Source organism: Lissotriton vulgaris, chromosome 1_1 (assembly GCF_964263255.1).
Source record: "Lissotriton vulgaris chromosome 1_1, aLisVul1.2, whole genome shotgun sequence".
Lineage (NCBI taxonomy): Eukaryota > Metazoa > Chordata > Amphibia > Caudata > Salamandridae > Lissotriton > Lissotriton vulgaris.
The window spans coordinates 233,594,355-233,612,254 of record NC_141685.1 but is presented as its reverse complement, the minus strand read 5'-3'; the positions used below and the strand labels follow the sequence as shown (position 1 = coordinate 233,612,254).

General features: G+C 46.1%; 8 non-coding genes across 8 annotated transcripts; all 8 read left to right on the top strand.

The window, feature by feature from the left end:
- The first annotated feature begins 6,258 nt into the window (after positions 1-6,258).
- TRNAK-CUU (transfer RNA lysine (anticodon CUU)) lies at positions 6,259-6,331 on the top strand. Its single transcript has one exon. It is a non-coding gene; the product is annotated as a tRNA-Lys (tRNA).
- Positions 6,332-7,530: 1,199 nt separating this feature from the next.
- Positions 7,531-7,603, top strand: TRNAK-CUU (transfer RNA lysine (anticodon CUU)). Its single transcript has one exon. It is a non-coding gene; the product is annotated as a tRNA-Lys (tRNA).
- A 756-nt stretch (positions 7,604-8,359) lies between these two features.
- On the top strand, positions 8,360-8,432 carry TRNAK-CUU (transfer RNA lysine (anticodon CUU)). The gene has a single exon. It is a non-coding gene; the product is annotated as a tRNA-Lys (tRNA).
- Positions 8,433-9,187: 755 nt separating this feature from the next.
- TRNAK-CUU (transfer RNA lysine (anticodon CUU)) lies at positions 9,188-9,260 on the top strand. The gene has a single exon. It is a non-coding gene; the product is annotated as a tRNA-Lys (tRNA).
- Positions 9,261-10,003: 743 nt separating this feature from the next.
- Positions 10,004-10,076, top strand: TRNAK-CUU (transfer RNA lysine (anticodon CUU)). Its single transcript has one exon. It is a non-coding gene; the product is annotated as a tRNA-Lys (tRNA).
- Positions 10,077-11,053: 977 nt separating this feature from the next.
- TRNAK-CUU (transfer RNA lysine (anticodon CUU)) lies at positions 11,054-11,126 on the top strand. Its single transcript has one exon. It is a non-coding gene; the product is annotated as a tRNA-Lys (tRNA).
- Positions 11,127-12,103: 977 nt separating this feature from the next.
- Positions 12,104-12,176, top strand: TRNAK-CUU (transfer RNA lysine (anticodon CUU)). The gene has a single exon. It is a non-coding gene; the product is annotated as a tRNA-Lys (tRNA).
- Positions 12,177-12,931: 755 nt separating this feature from the next.
- TRNAK-CUU (transfer RNA lysine (anticodon CUU)) lies at positions 12,932-13,004 on the top strand. Its single transcript has one exon. It is a non-coding gene; the product is annotated as a tRNA-Lys (tRNA).
- The last annotated feature ends 4,896 nt before the right edge of the window (positions 13,005-17,900 follow it).

The window sequence follows — 17,900 nt, the reverse complement described above, 5'->3', positions numbered from 1 at the left end:
CGAGCTCACGTGCAGCGGGGAGGTGCAGCTTCAGAGCACAGGAACAAGAGGATGCTTTCCTGGCTTGTTGCTCCTTTTATCCGTCTTCGGGCGGGCGTAAACCCGCCCCCGCCTGCCTCCGAGGGCGTGGCCGGCCGCGTCAGTGTCTAGGACAACCCACTCCAGGGCGGGAAAAAGGCGCGCCCCGGCTACGCCGCTTCGGGCATACCAGCCGAGACTCGCCTCCCGCCCAAGATGGCTTCCCGGGGGGATCGTGGTACTCCACCATACGTTCGGGGGGGACCGAATGGTCGCCCCTTTCCATATGGCTGAGATACCCGCCACCCCCTCTCAACACAATCCCCAAGGATGGGAAACCGGAAACGGTTCTGAACTTTTGGAAGGCGGGAGGGAGTGACCCTCCCGGCCGTATTTATTAAAATATGAAACAAAATCAAAACATTAAAATAACAGTTTCATATTATGTACAATTTCATTTCCACATTACGATGTTTGGCTAACCTTAACAGATCTCTAATACAAAGGTTCTCCTAGCCGAACTAACATCCTACAAAACATTTGACTTGAAATTGTACATCCTAACGTTAAGGGCCAACGGCAAGGTCGTAACCGGTGTCAGATCCCTAAACCAGAAATACCCCCCTCACTTGTGAGGGGAGCGACCGCACAGAGGCGTACCTCAAGTGCATCTACCAATTTCCCTTGGACTTGACGTGGGCCCCAATGAACTCGACGCCATTTAACGGTCGTCCGAGGACTCGTGTGAGGTGTCTAAAACCCCACACAACTTACCCCATCTGCCGTCGCAGATGTCCTGGCCCCGGGAAATTCCCCAGGAGGGCCCGTAGCCCCTCCTATCCAGGAAGGGGCCTTGACCACCTTTCCTTTCCTTCCGGCGGCCTATCCTTAGAAGGGACCGCCTCCCCGTTGAGGGGCCAATGGCCACCTCCCCCGAGCGCTCCCATCCGTAATGGGTGACGCCCCCCCATAGGGATCTTCCAATTACTGCTCACCGATCATGACCTTACCGCCACAGGCCGGATAGTTGACCGGCTATCCGGACCCCCCACAACAACTCCTGCCTAAAGGTCATGTTTTAAACTCTTTAGCCAAGCTATGAGGTCTCCTATGAGTAACTCATTCCCCACCCGGGACAAATGAACCCCATCTCCCAAATACATACTGTCCCCTTTGATACAACCATGCGAAACAGAATGCAGTGTATTTGAACGAAACAATCTACTCAACTTGTTATTTATTTTCTTTACTGAATGATTCAGAGCAGAAACCGAAATATCCCCCCGCCACACTTTCCGTGGGATCATATGGGACCATGCAATTGTGCACCCTGGAACTCTTCTTGCCAACCAACTTACTGTGGAAAGCATTGCCTCAAGAAGAAGTCGTCTACCAGTGGCCACCAAATCGTTGCCCCCAAGATGGACTATGATTATAGACGGCGGTGACCTTGTCCGCCCTAACAAACCCTCGAAAAAGGATTGAAACTGGTCAATACAGAGCCCGCCCCTTCCGTAGAAGGACACCCTGTACCCGTATTCCCCAGCCACGTGAATCATGTCACCTGCTTTGAATACGTCCGCGGCACGCCTCACGTATGAGTGGCCCACGACCCACACCTCCTTTCTCGCAGCCGGTGATGTCTGACCGCTGTTCCCCAGGTGTCGGGTCGACTGCACAGTCCGCCCCGCCTCGTAAGCTTGCGCAACTGAAAACCAAACAAAAACAAGAAGCGTGAGTACATTATTACAGCTTCACAACATGTGCAACCGCACATACCTTTTATAACAGTTCGAGGACCAACGCCGCAAACGTTTTACTTTTTCTACACTCAGACCCCTGGCTGTAGCCTCAGTAGCAGCCCCTATCCGAAAGGAATGGGTCCCGAACACACCGGGGTTCAAGCCCGCGGCCGAAATCGACATCGCAAGCACCCGCTGGAACTGAAACCTCGTCAGTGGGGTGGCGTCAGCGTGTCTCAACAAGGTCCCCCCCCATGATGCCACCCTCTGCGCTAAATATTCCTCTACGCACACCACAGGGCACATGGAAGACCCGGGGATCCTCTGAATGATTAATGCAGTCCCCTATTGCACCCTGATCGGTTTTGGACCTAACAAACGAGACCGTCATCGTCTCCTCCCTGACCTGAATGTGCTCCCGGCACAGTCCCCCCATCGTATCCTGCTTGTTCTTCGCCACTAATTTGCTTACCCGCATAGCCCCATGGAATGCTAGCGCAAATGCAGCTCGGAATAACACTGCTTCGTACTGGGATGAACACGTTGCCGGGAGTACGGACAATAACAGGGTCAACCTATCCAGACCTATCGGGTGCCTCTCATCTACTCTGCGACCCTCAAGGCGTTGCCACCCACGTAGCGCTTTCTGCACAACGAAAGACGCTGTCGGGTCCTGGATCCCATGAGCCCTTGCCATAAAGGAAATGGCGGCCCGATGCCTCTGGGCCGTAGCTACTGATTTGCCTGACTGATGTAAAGACAGCAAAAATTTTACTACAAACTCTTCCTGTCCCCAAAGCTCCCCCATAGCAGCACCCAAAAAGGACCAATAGGAACGGAACGCCCCTTCATATGCCTTCCTCGTCCTGTGTGCTAAACTCTCTCCCACGAGGTTTTGTAGTTCGGGGCACCGAGAGACCAGAGAGCTTCGGGAAAGGGTGCCGCCACCGGGTCCGCTGTGGGCAGAAAACCCCAGAAGGCCTGCATACGGAAACGAGAAAGCGCATCAGCCGCTTGGTTCAGTACCCCCGGCACATGTCTTGCCCTAAATAGCACATTCAATTGCATACACAATAACACAATTTCTTTGAGCAATCTCAGAATCCATTTGCATCGTGCTGCCTGACTATTGATACACTCAACCACGGTCATGTTATCAGACCAGAACACCACAGAGTGATCCCGGAACCCCCCAGGCCAAGTTTTCAGGGCCACCAAAATAGGGAAAAGTTCGAGAAAAGCAATGTTACTCGTCAGCCCGCACTCGTGCCACCATGACGGCCATTTTTGAGCCGACCATTGTGTACCAAATATGGCACCAAAACCTATACTCCCCGCCGAATCTGTCCAAAGCCCCAGCTCCTCGGAGGACACCGCCGGTTTGTTCCAGACAATTCGACCATTGAAATCCGCCAAAAATGCCAACCAAATGCGCATGTCCTGGCGAACCTCTGCCGAGAGCCTCGTGCGATGATGACCTTCCTTCAGGCCGACCATGGCTTGTGCAATCGAGCGGGAAAAGGGGCGCGCCATTGGCATCACTCTCAGGGCAAAATTCAAAGGACCCACCACTTGTTGCAATTGATGTAGGTTTACTTTCGTTGCACGAATACATGTTTCAAGGGATAACCAGAATTTTAACACTTTTTCCTTGGGTAATCTAAAGCAACCTTCTTCTGAGTCGAGCTCGATACCCAGAAACTCGAGCAAAGTCTTAGGGACCCACAGTCTTACCTGGCGCCAATGGCACACCGAATTGATTCATTAGGACACAAAATTCATGTAAAGCCTGTCCACACTCAGGATCCCCGGCTGCCCCCAAAAACAGAAAGTCATCGAGATAATGCATAACATGCTGAAAACCTGTCTTCCTTGTGAATACCCATTGCAGAAAACAACTGAACTTTTCGAAATAGGCACAGGATATCGAGCACCCCATTGGCATACATCTATCCATGTAATAGCGACCCTGAAACATAAAACCAAGGAGACGCTGATCGTCTGGGTGCACCGGGAGCAACTGGAACGCTGACTCGATGTCTGATTTTGCCATCAGCGCCCCGGGCCCCAGGCGATTCAACATGGCAACGGCCTCATCGAAAGATGCGTATCGCACCGAACACACTTCCGGGACTATCGCTTCATTCACGGAAAGACCACGTGGGGCTGACAAGTTATGTATCAGCCGAAACTCACCCGGGTCCTTCTTGGGGACCACCCCTAGAGGGGGACAAACAAAGTTAGCAACCGGTGGCAAATCAAATGGACCGGCGACATGACCTCGAGTCACCTCCTTCCCAATCTTTACCTGTACCACCGACGTATGCTGCAAGACCGACAGTTGATTCTTACAGTTTGCTACACCCTGAAAATCCCCCACTGGGATGCGGAAACCATATGAAAACCCGTTTCGCAAAACCCCAGCGGAAGCATGATCCGGGTATTCGTTGAGCCAAGGAATCATTGCCATGGTATCGATCGGAGTAGGTAAAGGCGCCCCTCGGACTATTTCAGACCTGTTTGGCGCTTCCCCTACCACCGCTATCACCCGTTTTGGCTCTGCACATGGACTCAGGATGGGATGGCTGCCCACACCCCCCACATTCATGTCTGAACTTGCATGACCCCTGGGGCCTCGTACATTTCCCTCTGTTAAAATTCCAACAAATCCCCCTTTTACCTGCGTTGCCACTCGGCTTCGAGTGGTGCTCGTTACCTGCACCCGTCCGAAAGGGTGTCCCAGAGAATTGGCGGGAAGATTCACCCCCGTTACTCCCTGACAATGGCACTTTTAACATTCCTGAACTCTCCATTTTTTGCCATGAAACGGAGTCGAAACAATCCCAAGTCAGAACTGGGTCGTGTTCCTTAGCTTTTCTAAAAATATTGTCATAACAGAACCACTGATTGCCCCCGTAAGATACGGAATACTCCATGATACGTGACTGATAAATAGGCAACTCGGTCAGTAACTCGGGCCTGCGCTCGCCCATGATGGAGGTAAAAATGCCCCACGCTCTGCCCCAAGTACCAATGTTTTCATCAACCTTAAAGGCGGCCATTTTTGCGCGCCAAACACTCGGATGCATGAGCTCCTTTTGGCTCTTAACATGCTCCATCTCGTAATGGTCGGTAAGCAAAGAAAAAATGTTCACATACTTATTCGCCCAAATCTTTTCCTTAATTTCCAGTGGAACATGCTGAGCCACCTTCTCCCTTCGTGAAGGTACAGACCCCTCCCCCGCGATCGGCAATGGCCGCTTACCTGAACCAGATGCTGCATTTGCCGCCGAACTTGGGCCTGTTGCATTTTCCGCCGCCGGAACTGGCGGGGTAACAGAAGATGGTGCCTTCGCAGCCTCTCTAGATTCCCGCAGTTGTCTCATTACTGCCCGGGCGTCGTCAGCCGTGGTGCCCTCACTATCCTTTCCCAACCACGCTGCCAATTGTGCCGCTAACTCGGGAGGCATATCTTCCCCGGTCACGGGGGTGACCACTACGGGGATCGGATGCCCCTCCTTCGGAACCGGGGTTGGCTCCTCGAGTGGGGTATCGGGAACCGGGGTTTCCCCCCCAAGTGCCCCCCTTTTGGACCTCTTGCCTCTTCCACCAGGGATTACTCCTGGCAAAGCTGGTCCGATGACTCGCTTCGGTCCTCCCTCCCCGTTCTTAGCCGCCATCTGCTTTTTCAAATCGGCTACCTCCTTTATGAGCATGCGGAGCATCTGATCGGTACCGACCCGCTTTCCGACCTTCTTGCCTGGCATTCTCAAACGAAGATATCTGTAAAACAAAAAGAAAGATTACGACGCTCAAAATTGACTCTTCGTTCCGTCTCGAGCTCACGTGCAGCGGGGAGGTGCAGCTTCAGAGCACAGGAACAAGAGGATGCTTTCCTGGCTTGTTGCTCCTTTTATCCGTCTTCAGGCGGGCGTAAACCCGCCCCCGCCTGCCTCCGAGGGCGTGGCCGGCCGCGTCAGTGTCTAGGACAACCCACTCCAGGGCGGGAAAAAGGCGCGCCCCGGCTACGCCGCTTCGGGCATACCAGCCGAGACTCGCCTCCCGCCCAAGATGGCTTCCCGGGGGGATCGTGGTACTCCACCATACGTTCGGGGGGACCGAATGGTCGCCCCTTTCCATTCTCCATTATAAAATTTGCATACATTTTATTTTTAACTTGTCATTGCCCATGGTCATTGCAGAGTAAGAACAGAAAAATCACAGATGGCTTTCAAATATGGTCTCATTATAACAACTAAAGTGGTTTAATCAAAAGGGTTCAGGTATTCTTTAGCATGTGAGAGGAATTTGAATTCTTATGCAATCTCAAAATGAAGTTCTCACAACTTCCATTTTATTTTCTCTTATTTTTTTTGACACTCTGTCCTCTGAAGGATGTATAAATCTGGCTTTCCTTGCAAAACAAGAGTAGAGGAATATCCAGGATTTGATTTTCTTCACAAAAAGGGATTGGTCTGCATACTGTCTTAAGGAGGGAGCCCGGCTAGCTCAGTCGGTAGAGCATGAGACTCTTAATCTCAGGGTCGTGGGTTCGAGCCCCACGTTGGGCAAAAACGAGTAATTTTTGCCTGAATATTGCATTGACTCTCATAATATGGAGATTAATCTTGCATTAGACCTGCAATAACTCCCAAAAATTGTCCAGGAATGGATTTCCTTCATAAAAAATTATTAGTCTGCATACCATCTTGAAGTGGGAGCCCGGCTAGCTCAGTCGGTAGAGCATGAAACTCTTAATCTAAGGGTCGTGGGTTCGAGCACCACGTTGGGCGAAAATGAGTAATTTTTGCTGGACTCTCATAATCTGGTGATTATTCTTGCATTAGACATGCAATAACTATCAAAAATGGTATCTCCCTTGGTTTCTCATTGGTGGGAAATTTAACTTCAAGATTAGGTAGGGTATGAGTCTAGATGAACACACCACAATATCACTCATATTCGAGTAGTAAACATGCCAACTTGAACTGTAAAACATCCCATAAGTGGAGGTAAGGCATAAGTTAGGAGTTAACTGAACACTGTTATGGGCAATTGGACTTCAAATAAAGTGTGGAAGGCAGTGAGGTTACTTTTTTCATGTTATGCAGATTAAACACACAGGGGAATTAGCTCAAATGGTAGAGTGCTCGCTTAGCATGCGAGAGGTAGCGGGATCGATGCCCGCATTCTCCATTATAAAATTTGCATACATTTTATTTTTAACTTGTCATTGCCAAGGTCATTGCAGAGTAAGAACAGAAAAATCACAGATGGCTTTCAAATATGGTCTCATTATAACAACTGAAGTGGTTTAATCAAAAGGGTTCAGGTATTCTTTAGCATGTGAGAGGAATTTGAATTCTTATGCAATCTCAAAATGAAGTTCTCACAACTTCCGTTTTCATTTTCTCTTATTTTTTTTGACACTCTGTCCTCTGAAGGATGTCTAAATCTGGCTTTCCTTGCAAAACAAGAGTAGAGGAATATCCAGGATTTGATTTTTTTCACAAAAAGGGATTGGTCTGCATACTGTCTTAAGGAGGGAGCCCGGCTAGCTCAGTCGGTAGAGCATGAGACTCTTAATCACAGGGTCGTGGGTTCGAGCCCCACGTTGGGCGAAAACGAGTAATTTTTTCCTGAATATTGCATTGACTCTCATAATATGGAGATTAATCTTGCATTAGACCTGCAATAACTCCCAAAAATTGTCCAGGAATGGATTTCCTTCATAAAAAATGATTAGTTTGCATACCATCTTGAAGTGGGAGCCCAGCTAGCTCAGTCGGTAGAGCATGAGACTCTTAATCTCAGGGTCGTGGGTTCGAGCCCCACGTTGGGCAAAAATGAGTAATTTTTGCTGGACTCTCATAATCTGGTGATTATTCTTGCATTAGACATGCAATAACTATCAAAAATGGTATCTCCCTTGGTTTCTCATTGGTGGGAAATTTAACTTCAAGATTAGCTAGGGTATGAGTCTAGATGAACACACCACAATATCACTCATGTTCGAGTAGTGAACAGGCCAACCTGAACTGTAAAACATCCCATAAGTGGAGGTAAGGCATAAATTAGGAGTCAACTGAACACTGTTATGGGCAATTGGACTTCAAATAAAGTGTGGAAGGCAGTGAGATAACTTTTTTCATGTTATGCAGATTAAACACACAGGTGAATTAGCTCAAATGGTAGAGCGCTCGCTTAGCATGCAAGAGGTAGCGGGATCGATGCCCGCATTCTCCATTATAAAATTTGCATACATTTTATTTTTAACTTGTCATTGCCCATGGTCATTGCAGAGTAAGAACAGAAAAATCACAGATGGCTTTCAAATATGGTCTCATTATAACAACTAAAGTGGTTTAATCAAAAGGGTTCAGGTATTCTTTAGCATGTGAGAGAAATTTGAATTCTTATGCAATCTCAAAATGAAGTTCTCACAACTTCCATTTTCATTTTCTCTTATTTTTTTTGACACTCTGTCCTCTGAAGGATGTATAAATCTGGCTTTCCTTGCAAAACAAGAGTAGAGGAATATCCAGGATTTGATTTTTTTCACAAAAAGGGATTGGTCTGCATACTGTCTTAATGAGGGAGCCCGGCTAGCTCAGTCGGTAGAGCATGAGACTCTTAATCTCAGGGTCGTGGGTTCGAGCCCCACGTTGGGCGAAAATGAGTAATTTTTGCTGGACTCTCATAATCTGGTGATTATTCTTGCATTAGACATGCAATAACTATCAAAAATGGTATCTCCCTTGGTTTCTCATTGGTGGGAAATTTAACTTCAAGATTAGGTAGGGTATGAGTCTAGATGAACACACCACAATATCACTCATATTCGAGTAGTAAACAGGCCAACCTGAACTGTAAAACATCCCATAAGTGGAGGTAAGGCATAAGTTAGGAGTGAACTGAACACTGTTATGGGCAATTGGACTTCAAATAAAGTGTGGAAGGCAGTAAGGTTACTTTTTTCATGTTATGCAGATTAAACACACAGGGGAATTAGCTCAAATGGTAGAGCGCTCGCTTAGCATGCGAGAGGTAGCGGGCTCGATGTCCGCATTCTCCATTATAAAATTTGCATACATTTTATTTGTAACTTGTCATTGCCAAGGTCATTGCAGAGTAAGAACAGAAAAATCACAGATGGCTTTCAAATATGGTCTCATTATAACAACTAAAGTGGTTTAATCAAAAGGGTTCAGGTATTCTTTAGCATGTGAGAGGAATTTGAATTCTTATGCAATCTCAAAATGAAGTTCTCACAACTTCCATTTTCATTTTCTCTTATTTTTTTTGACACTCTGTCCTCTGAAGGATGTATAAATCTGGCTTTCCATGCAAAACAAGAGCAGAGGAATATCCAGGATTTGATTTTCTTCACAAAAAGGGATTGGTCTGCATACTGTCTTAAGGAGGGAGCCCGGCTAGCTCAGTCGGTAGAGCATGAGACTCTTAATCTCAGGGTCGTGGGTTCGATCCCCACGTTGGGCGAAAATGAGTAATTTTTGCTGGACTCTCATAATCTGGTGATTATTCTTGCATTAGACATGCAATAACTATCAAAAATGGTATCTCCCTTGGTTTCTCATTGGTGGGAAATTTAACTTCAAGATTAGGTAGGGTATGAGTCTAGATGAACACACCACAATATCACTCATATTCGAGTAGTAAACAGGCCAACCTGAACTGTAAAACATCCCATAAGTGGAGGTAAGGCATAAGTTAGGAGTGAACTTAACACTGTTATGGGCAATTGGACTTCAAATAAAGTGCGGAAGGCAGTAAGGTTACTTTTTTCATGTTATGCAGATTAATCACACAGGGGAATTAGCTCAAATGGTAGAGCGCTCGCTTAGCATGCAAGAGGTAGCGGGATCGATGCCCTCATTCTCCATTATAAAATTTGCATACATTTTATTTTTAACTTGTCATTGCCAAGGTCATTGCAGAGTAAGAACAGAAAAATCACAGATGGCTTTCAAATATGGTCTCATTATAACAACTAAAGTGGTTTAATCAAAAGGGTTCAGGTATTCTTTAGCATGTGAGAGGAATTTGAATCTCAAAATGAAGTTCTCACAACTTCCGTTTTCATTTTCTCTTATTTTTTTGACACTCTGTCCTCTGAAGGATGTATAAATCTGGCTTTCCATGCAAAACAAGAGTAGAGGAATATCCAGTATTTGATTTTCTTCACAAAAAGGGATTGGTCTGCATACTGTCTCAAGGAGGGAGCCCGGCTAGCTCAGTCGGTAGAGCATGAGACTCTTAATCTCAGGGTCGTGGGTTCGAGCCCCACGTTGGGCGAAAACGAGTAATTTTTGCCTGAATATTGCATTGACTCTCATAATATGGAGATTAATCTTGCATTAGACCTGCAATAACTCCCAAAAATTGTCCAGGAATGGATTTCCTTCATAAAAAATGATTAGTCTGCATACCATCTTGAAGTGGGAGCCTGGCTAGCTCAGTCGGTAGAGCATGAGACTCTTAATCTCAGGGTTGTGGGTTCGAGCTCAACGTTGGGCGAAAATTAGTAATTTTTGCTGGACTCTCATAATCTGGTGATTATTCTTGCGTTAGACATGCAATAACTATCAAAAATGGTATCTCCCATGGTTTCTCATTGGTGGGAAATTTAACTTCAAGATTAGGTAGGGTATGAGTCTAGATGAACACACCACAATATCACTCATATTCGAGTAGTAAACAGGCCAACCTGAACTGTAAAACATCCCATAAGTGGAGGTAAGGCATAAGTTAGGAGTGAACTGAACACTGTTATGGGCAATTGGACTTCAAATAAAGTGTGGAAGGCAGTGAGGTTACTTTTTTCATGTTATGCAGATTAAACACACAGTGGAATTAGCTCAAATGGTAGAGCGCTCGCTTAGCATGCGAGAGGTAGCGGGCTTGATGCCCGCATTCTCCATTATAAAATTTGCATACATTTTATTTTTAACTTGTCATTGCCAAGGTCATTGCAGAGTAAGAACAGAAAAATCACAGATGGCTTTCAAATATAGTCTCATTATAACAACTAAAGTGGTTTATTCAAAAGGGTTCAGGTATTCTTTAGCATGTGAGAGGAATTTGAATTCTTATGCAATCTCAAAATGAAGTTCTCACAACTTCCATTTTCATTTTCTCTTATTTTTTTTGACACTCTGTCCTCTGAAGGATGTATAAATCTGGCTTTCCATGCAAAACAAGAGTAGAGGAATATCCAGGATTTGATTTTCTTCACAAAAAGGGATCGGTCTGCATACTGTCTTAAGGAGGGAGCCCGGCTAGCTCAGTCGGTAGAGCATGAGACTCTTAATCTCAGGGTCGTGGGTTCGAGCCCCACGTTGGGCGAAAACGAGTAATTTTTGCCTGAATATTGCATTGACTCTCATAATATGGAGATTAATCTTGCATTAGACCTCCAATAACTCCCAAAAATTGTCCAGGAATGGATATCCTTCATAAAAAATGATTAGTCTGCATACCATCTTGAAGTGGGAGCCCGGCTAGCTCAGTCAGTGGAGCATGAGACTCTTAATCTCAGGGTTCTGGGTTTGAGCCCCACGTTGGGCGAAAATGAGTAATTTTTGCTGGACTCTCATAATCTGGTGATTATTCTTGCATTAGACATGCAATAACTATCAAAAATGGTATCTCCCTTGGTTTCTCATTGGTGGGAAATTTAACTTCAAGATTAGCTAGGGTATGAGTCTAGATGAACACACCACAATATCACTCATATTCGAGTAGTAAACAGGCCAACCTGAACTGTAAAACATCCCATAAGTGGAGGTAAGGCATAAGTTAGGAGTGAACTGAACACTGTTATGGGCAATTGGACTTCAAATAAAGTGTGGAAGGCAGTAAGGTTACTTTTTTCATGTTATGCAGATTAAACACACAGGGGAATTAGCTCAAATAGTAAAGCGCTCGCTTAGCATGCGAGAGGTAGCGGGATCGATGCTTGCATTCTCCATTATAAAATGTGCATACATTTTATTTGTAACTTGTCATTGCCAAGGTCATTGCAGAGTAAGAACAGAAAAATCACAGATGGCTTTCAAATATGGTCTCATTATAACAACTAAAGTGGTTTAATCAAAAGGGTTCAGGTATTCTTTAGCATGTGAGAGGAATTTGAATTCTTATGCAATCTCAAAATGAAGTTCTCACAACTTCCATTTTCATTTTCTCTTATTTTTTTTGACACTCTGTCCTCTGAAGGATGTATAAATCTGGCTTTCCATGCAAAACAAGAGTAGAGGAATATCCAGGATTTGATTTTCTTCACAAAAAGGGATTGGTCTGCATACTGTCTTAAGGAGGGAGCCCGGCTAGCTCAGTCGGTAGAGCATGAGACTCTTAATCTCAGGGTCGTGGGTTCGAGCCCCACGTTGGGCGAAAATGAGTAATTTTTGCTGGACTCTCATAATCTGGTGATTATTCTTGCATTAGACATGCAATAACTATCAAAAATGGTATCTCCCTTGGTTTCTCATTGGTGGGAAATTTAACTTCAAGATTAGGTAGGGTATGAGTCTAGATGAACACACCACAATATCACTCATATTCGAGTAGTAAACAGGCCAACCTGAACTGTAAAACATCCCATAAGTGGAGGTAAGGCATAAGTTAGGAGTTAACTGAACACTGTTATGGGCAATTGGACTTCAAATAAAGTGTGGAAGGCAGTAAGGTTACTTTTTTCATGTTATGCAGATTAAACACACAGGGGAATTAGCTCAAATGGTAGAGCGCTCGCTTAGCATGCGAGAGGTAGCGGGCTCGATGCCCGCATTCTCCATTATAAAATTTGCATACATTTTATTTGTAACTTGTCATTGCCAAGGTCATTGCAGAGTAAGAACAGAAAAATCACAGATGGCTTTCAAATATGGTCTCATTATAACAACTAAAGTGGTTTAATCAAAAGGGTTCAGGTATTCTTTAGCATGTGAGAGGAATTTGAATTCTTATGCAATCTCAAAATGAAGTTCTCACAACTTCCATTTTCATTTTCTCTTATTTTTTTTGACACTCTGTCCTCTGAAGGATGTATAAATCTGGCTTTCCATGCAAAACAAGAGTAGAGGAATAACCAGGATTTGATTTTCTTCACAAAAAGGGATTGGTCTGCATACTGTCTTAAGGAGGGAGCCCGGCTAGCTCAGTCGGTAGAGCATGAGACTCTTAATCTCAGGGTCGTGGGTTCGAGCCCCACGTTGGGCGAAAATGAGTAATTTTTGCTGGACTCTCATAATCTGGTGATTATTCTTGCATTAGACATGCAATAACTATCAAAAATGGTATCTCCCTTAGTTTCTCATTGGTGGGAAATTTAACTTCAAGATTAGGTAGGGTATGAGTCTAGATGAACACACCACAATATCACTCATATTCGAGTAGTAAACAGGCCAACCTGAACTGTAAAACATCCCATAAGTGGAGGTAAGGCATAAGTTAGGAGTGAACTTAACACTGTTATGGGCAATTGGACTTCAAATAAAGTGCGGAAGGCAGTAAGGTTACTTTTTTCATGTTATGCAGATTAATCACACAGGGGAATTAGCTCAAATGGTAGAGCGCTCGCTTAGCATGCAAGAGGTACCGGGCTTGATGCCCTCATTCTCCATTATAAAATTTGCATACATTTTATTTTTAACTTGTCATTGCCAAGGTCATTGCAGAGTAAGAACAGAAAAATCACAGATGGCTTTCAAATATGGTCTCATTATAACAACTAAAGTGGTTTAATCAAAAGGGTTCAGGTATTCTTTAGCATGTGAGAGGAATTTGAATTCTTATGCAATCTCAAAATGAAGTTCTTACAACTTCCATTTTCATTTTCTCATTTTTTTTGACACTCTGTCCTCTGAAGGATGTATAAATCTGGCTTTCCATGCAAAACAAGAGAAGAGGAATTTCCAGGATTTGATTTTCTTCACAAAAAGGGATTGGTCTGCATACTTTCTTAAGGAGGGATCCCGGCTAGCTCAGTCGGTAGAGCATGAGACTCTTAATCTCAGGGTCGTGGGTTCGAGCCCCACGTTGGGCGAAAATGAGTAATTTTTGCTGGATTATTGCATTGACTCTCATAATCTGGTGAATATTCTTGCATTAGACATGCAATAACTATCAGAAATGGTATCTCCCTTGGTTTCTCATTGGTGGGAAATTTAACTTCAAGATTAGCTGGGGTATGAGTCTAGATGAACACACCGCAATATCACTCATATTCGAGTAGTAAACAGGCCAACCTGAACTGTAAAACATCCCATAAGTGGAGGTAAGGCATAAGTTAGGAGTGAACTGAACACTGTTATGGGCAATTGGACTTCAAATAAAGTGTGGAAGGCAGTGAGGTTACTTTTTTCATGTTATGCAGATCAAACACACAGTGGAATTAGCTCAAATGGTAGAGCGCTCGCTTAGCATGCGAGAGGTAGCGGGCTTGATGCCCGCATTCTCCATTATAAAATTTGCATACATTTTATTTTTAACTTGTCATTGCCAAGGTCATTGCAGAGTAAGAACAGAAAAATCACAGATGGCTTTCAAATATAGTCTCATTATAACAACTAAAGTAGTTTATTCAAAAGGGTTCAGGTATTCTTTAGCATGTGAGAGGAATTTGAATTCTTATGTGTAGGAGAGTAGGGTCTGCTATCCTATGGTCACCCCAATTTTTGCTTTTTGCTTCACTGGTTTTCGACTTACTGAGGCTGTGGGCCTGCTAATCAGACCCCCAGCCTGCTGTTCTCTCTCTAAATTTATAATACATGTGCTATAGGTACATACCACAATTGGAAATGGACTCCTTGTCAGCCCCTGTACCATGCACTATAGGTGCTCAGGGCATAGGTGCCACCAAGGCCTACCAGGGGCTGAAGCATAGCTTTTGCCACCCCTGGCTGGTTCTTAAATTGACACAACTGGCTGATCACTCAGCTGGGGCAAGTGGGTGTAATCACCCCTTGCTTAGATATAGTATACCTATATCTAAACCTATATCTGGACACATATATAGCCTGTAAGCCACTCCTATGGAAGGCCTCATCAATCCTGGAGGCAGAGTGCGTGGTTTTATGTGAGATGGTGCTCTGGCATGAGCTGAGCCTGTCTGCAGCTGTCGGGAACAACTCCCTAAGCTGATCCGGGATAACGCCATACCATATACTCTTAAGCGCATTATAATCCTCGCGGTTATATAGCAACTTTGGTTTGGCTTTATCAAAACATGTCGTGTAAGGTGTCATACGAATTGGAATACTACCCCCTCGCCATTTCTGGCGACGGGGGTAGCATTCAACCCTTCTAGAGGGAGAAGACATGTTACTTTACTGAAACGCGGTTGATTTAAAATGAGCCTCAGATCCACAAAATGGATGCCCCTGCCACAGACACGGGTCTGACCTCCTGCTGCTGACCGAAACCCGGCAGAGGAGGCCTGGACAAAGAGTTTCCTGTCACAGGGCGGTGTCAAACCACCCCAGACAGGAGATAGTGGATTGGAGTAGGGAGGTTTCAATGAACCAGACACTGCCTGGGGAGCACAAGGCTGCCCCTTGCAGGATCCGGCCAAACCGGTTCTGGGGCCTCCCAGCCCCTGTCCCAGCACGGCCAGGATCAAAGGAGAGGGGTGTAACCACCCCCTTCCTGGGTCCCACCCATAGGAGGGGACCTAGCAGGATGTCCAACCCCCGAGATTCGAATAAGAGGGGGAGCAGTCCCAACGGACCTCAGATCATCCTGAAGAAACATAAGAAACGACATCTGGACCCCTTCGACTTTCTACACGACGTGAGAAGACTGAAGAATCTCCCTTGTGGTCAAGGAGTGACCACCCTGTGCAAACAGGCACCATCCAGCCCTCGACCCTTGCTTTGTTGCAGTTCCCGCCGGAACTCGAGCGACAGAGATCGACGAGATCAAGCTTGCCTACCTTCTACCTGCCTGATCCACAGTCCCTGCAGAGCTGAGACCCGTGGAGGCGACCGGAAGCGTGGGGCACGCCATCTTGAAAAGGCCACGAGACGCTGACCGTGCGGCCCACGAGTGACCCTCGAAGCTGTACACCGGGGTTTGAGAAGCCCCAGCCCCGAGCTCCACTTGCACCAAAGCTCACCCCTCCACACTCGACGAGTGCTGCGTGGGGCCCTTCTGCTTGTGTGCGCTCGACGCGTTGGCCCGGTCACTTGCCAGCTGGCTTGTGGCCCCTGTGCCGACGAACTTTGAAATCCGACTTGCTTTTCTGGTTGCTCCAGATCTGCACCAGCTCCTCTGAAAAGGAGCACCCACTCTGACCCTCCTGGTTCGAGTGATAAGCAATCTCCCGGTTCCGCGTGGATTGCTTTTGCCAAGTGCTGTTTGCTGCAATCTTGAAGCCGACGGTGCTGACGGCGAGAGCCTACGTGGGACAGATCGTGACCTGCTCCTGGACGTCGCAGATGCCCCAGAGCCCACGTGACAGCGGAGAGAAGCCTATCGACAACCGCCTGATTGCGCCCGACATTGCCTGGTTCCGTCCTGGTTCCACCCTGGTCACTGCTGAGTGACCCAGACTCTGTCCCCTCTGCTTTCAGGTACTTTTCTACTTCGATCCACCCTTGGATCGCACCGGACACTTCTGCTTCACAGCGCCTGCAGCTGCAACAGCTCCAAGCACCAAGAACCTGCGTGACAGAACCCGACGCCACTTCGACCCTGTGCACCCACGGCCTGTGAGTGAGGTAACTTTGCAACGCCGGTGTCTTTACACTGGTACACACCTCTAGGGTCTGTGTCTAAAGTTTTGTGTTCCTAGGTTCAGCGGAAGTATCTTTTAATTCACTTTAATTGACTTTTACGCACCATTGACAGTGCATTGGTGCGCGCCGCACTTTCCGTGCTGCACCCGTCTCCGGTGGGCTACTCCCGACTTCTTCATTGCTTGTCCTGACTGCTCCCAGCGAATCTCTAGGCCCTAGGCCTAACCATTGTTCGATAAGTGTTACTTATACCACTTTTTTAATATATGGTCTGAGTGGCCACCCGCCCTCATCCATAAACGTGCAACTTTATATGTGTAACAGTGCTTTTGATTTAACGCCTGTGCCCCTTTCCTCATAAAGAGTACTGGGGAGTAATTTAGAAATAAATACATATATTTTTATAATATATACTTGTGTGGTGTCCTTTCATTTGATTACAGGATTGTATGTGGTAAAACAGCTCGCTTAACACGACCTCTTAAGTTAAGCCTTTAAGGCTGCTTAGTCCATGCTACCACTAGGATAGCTTGTCTACAAGGTTGACTTACAACCTGACATCTTTGGGGTTTGTTTGGTCTGATACCCAGTGGTTCCAGAATTGGAAACACTACATATCAGGCCAACTTCTCACATTGGTGTGCAGCGGTGCGGATTTGAGCTTGCTGTTTGTTTTACCATTGCAATCTTTATCAAATTGAAAGATCACATCAAGTACCTCTAGGTACATATAAATCAAAAGCTTAGCATATTAAGTTCTACTGAACTTAGTAGTTGTAGATTAAAGGGATTAGCACACCCTGACTACAACTCACTAGCAAGGTACAGTAGGAAACCACTTAGTGTAGGTAAGTGCACCACTTACACCTCACTAGCAGTCATGTCTGATACAGGTAGAGCTTCAGGCTCTGCTCCTGTAATAGTTGATCCTATAGGGACAACATCCAGATATGACAACCTTAGCCACAAAGACCTGAGTGCCTTGTGCACAGCCAGGGGGCTAAAAAGGGCAGAGGCCCTACCATTCCTTCCCTAGTAGCTCTCCTAGAAAAGGATGATCTAGATAAGGTGAGTCAGGCTCCCTTAGATTCAGGTGAAGGGATAAACTCCCCTGAGAATGAGAATCTTCCAGAAGAAGAGGAGGAGGAAGAGGAAGAGGAAGGCTCTGATGTAGAAGAGCCTGAAGATCAGGATCAGGTGGGAAACCAGGTACAGGTTGCCAGGCTTAACCAGGCCAACTTGGACCTACATGGGAATGGAGAGGGCCAGCACCACTCCAGATCTCATAACCAAATTCTCCCAGGTAATAGAAGGGAGAGATCTCTGTCAAGGGACTCTCACCTTTCTAGTGCCTCAAGAGAATCTCAAAGAGGAATGA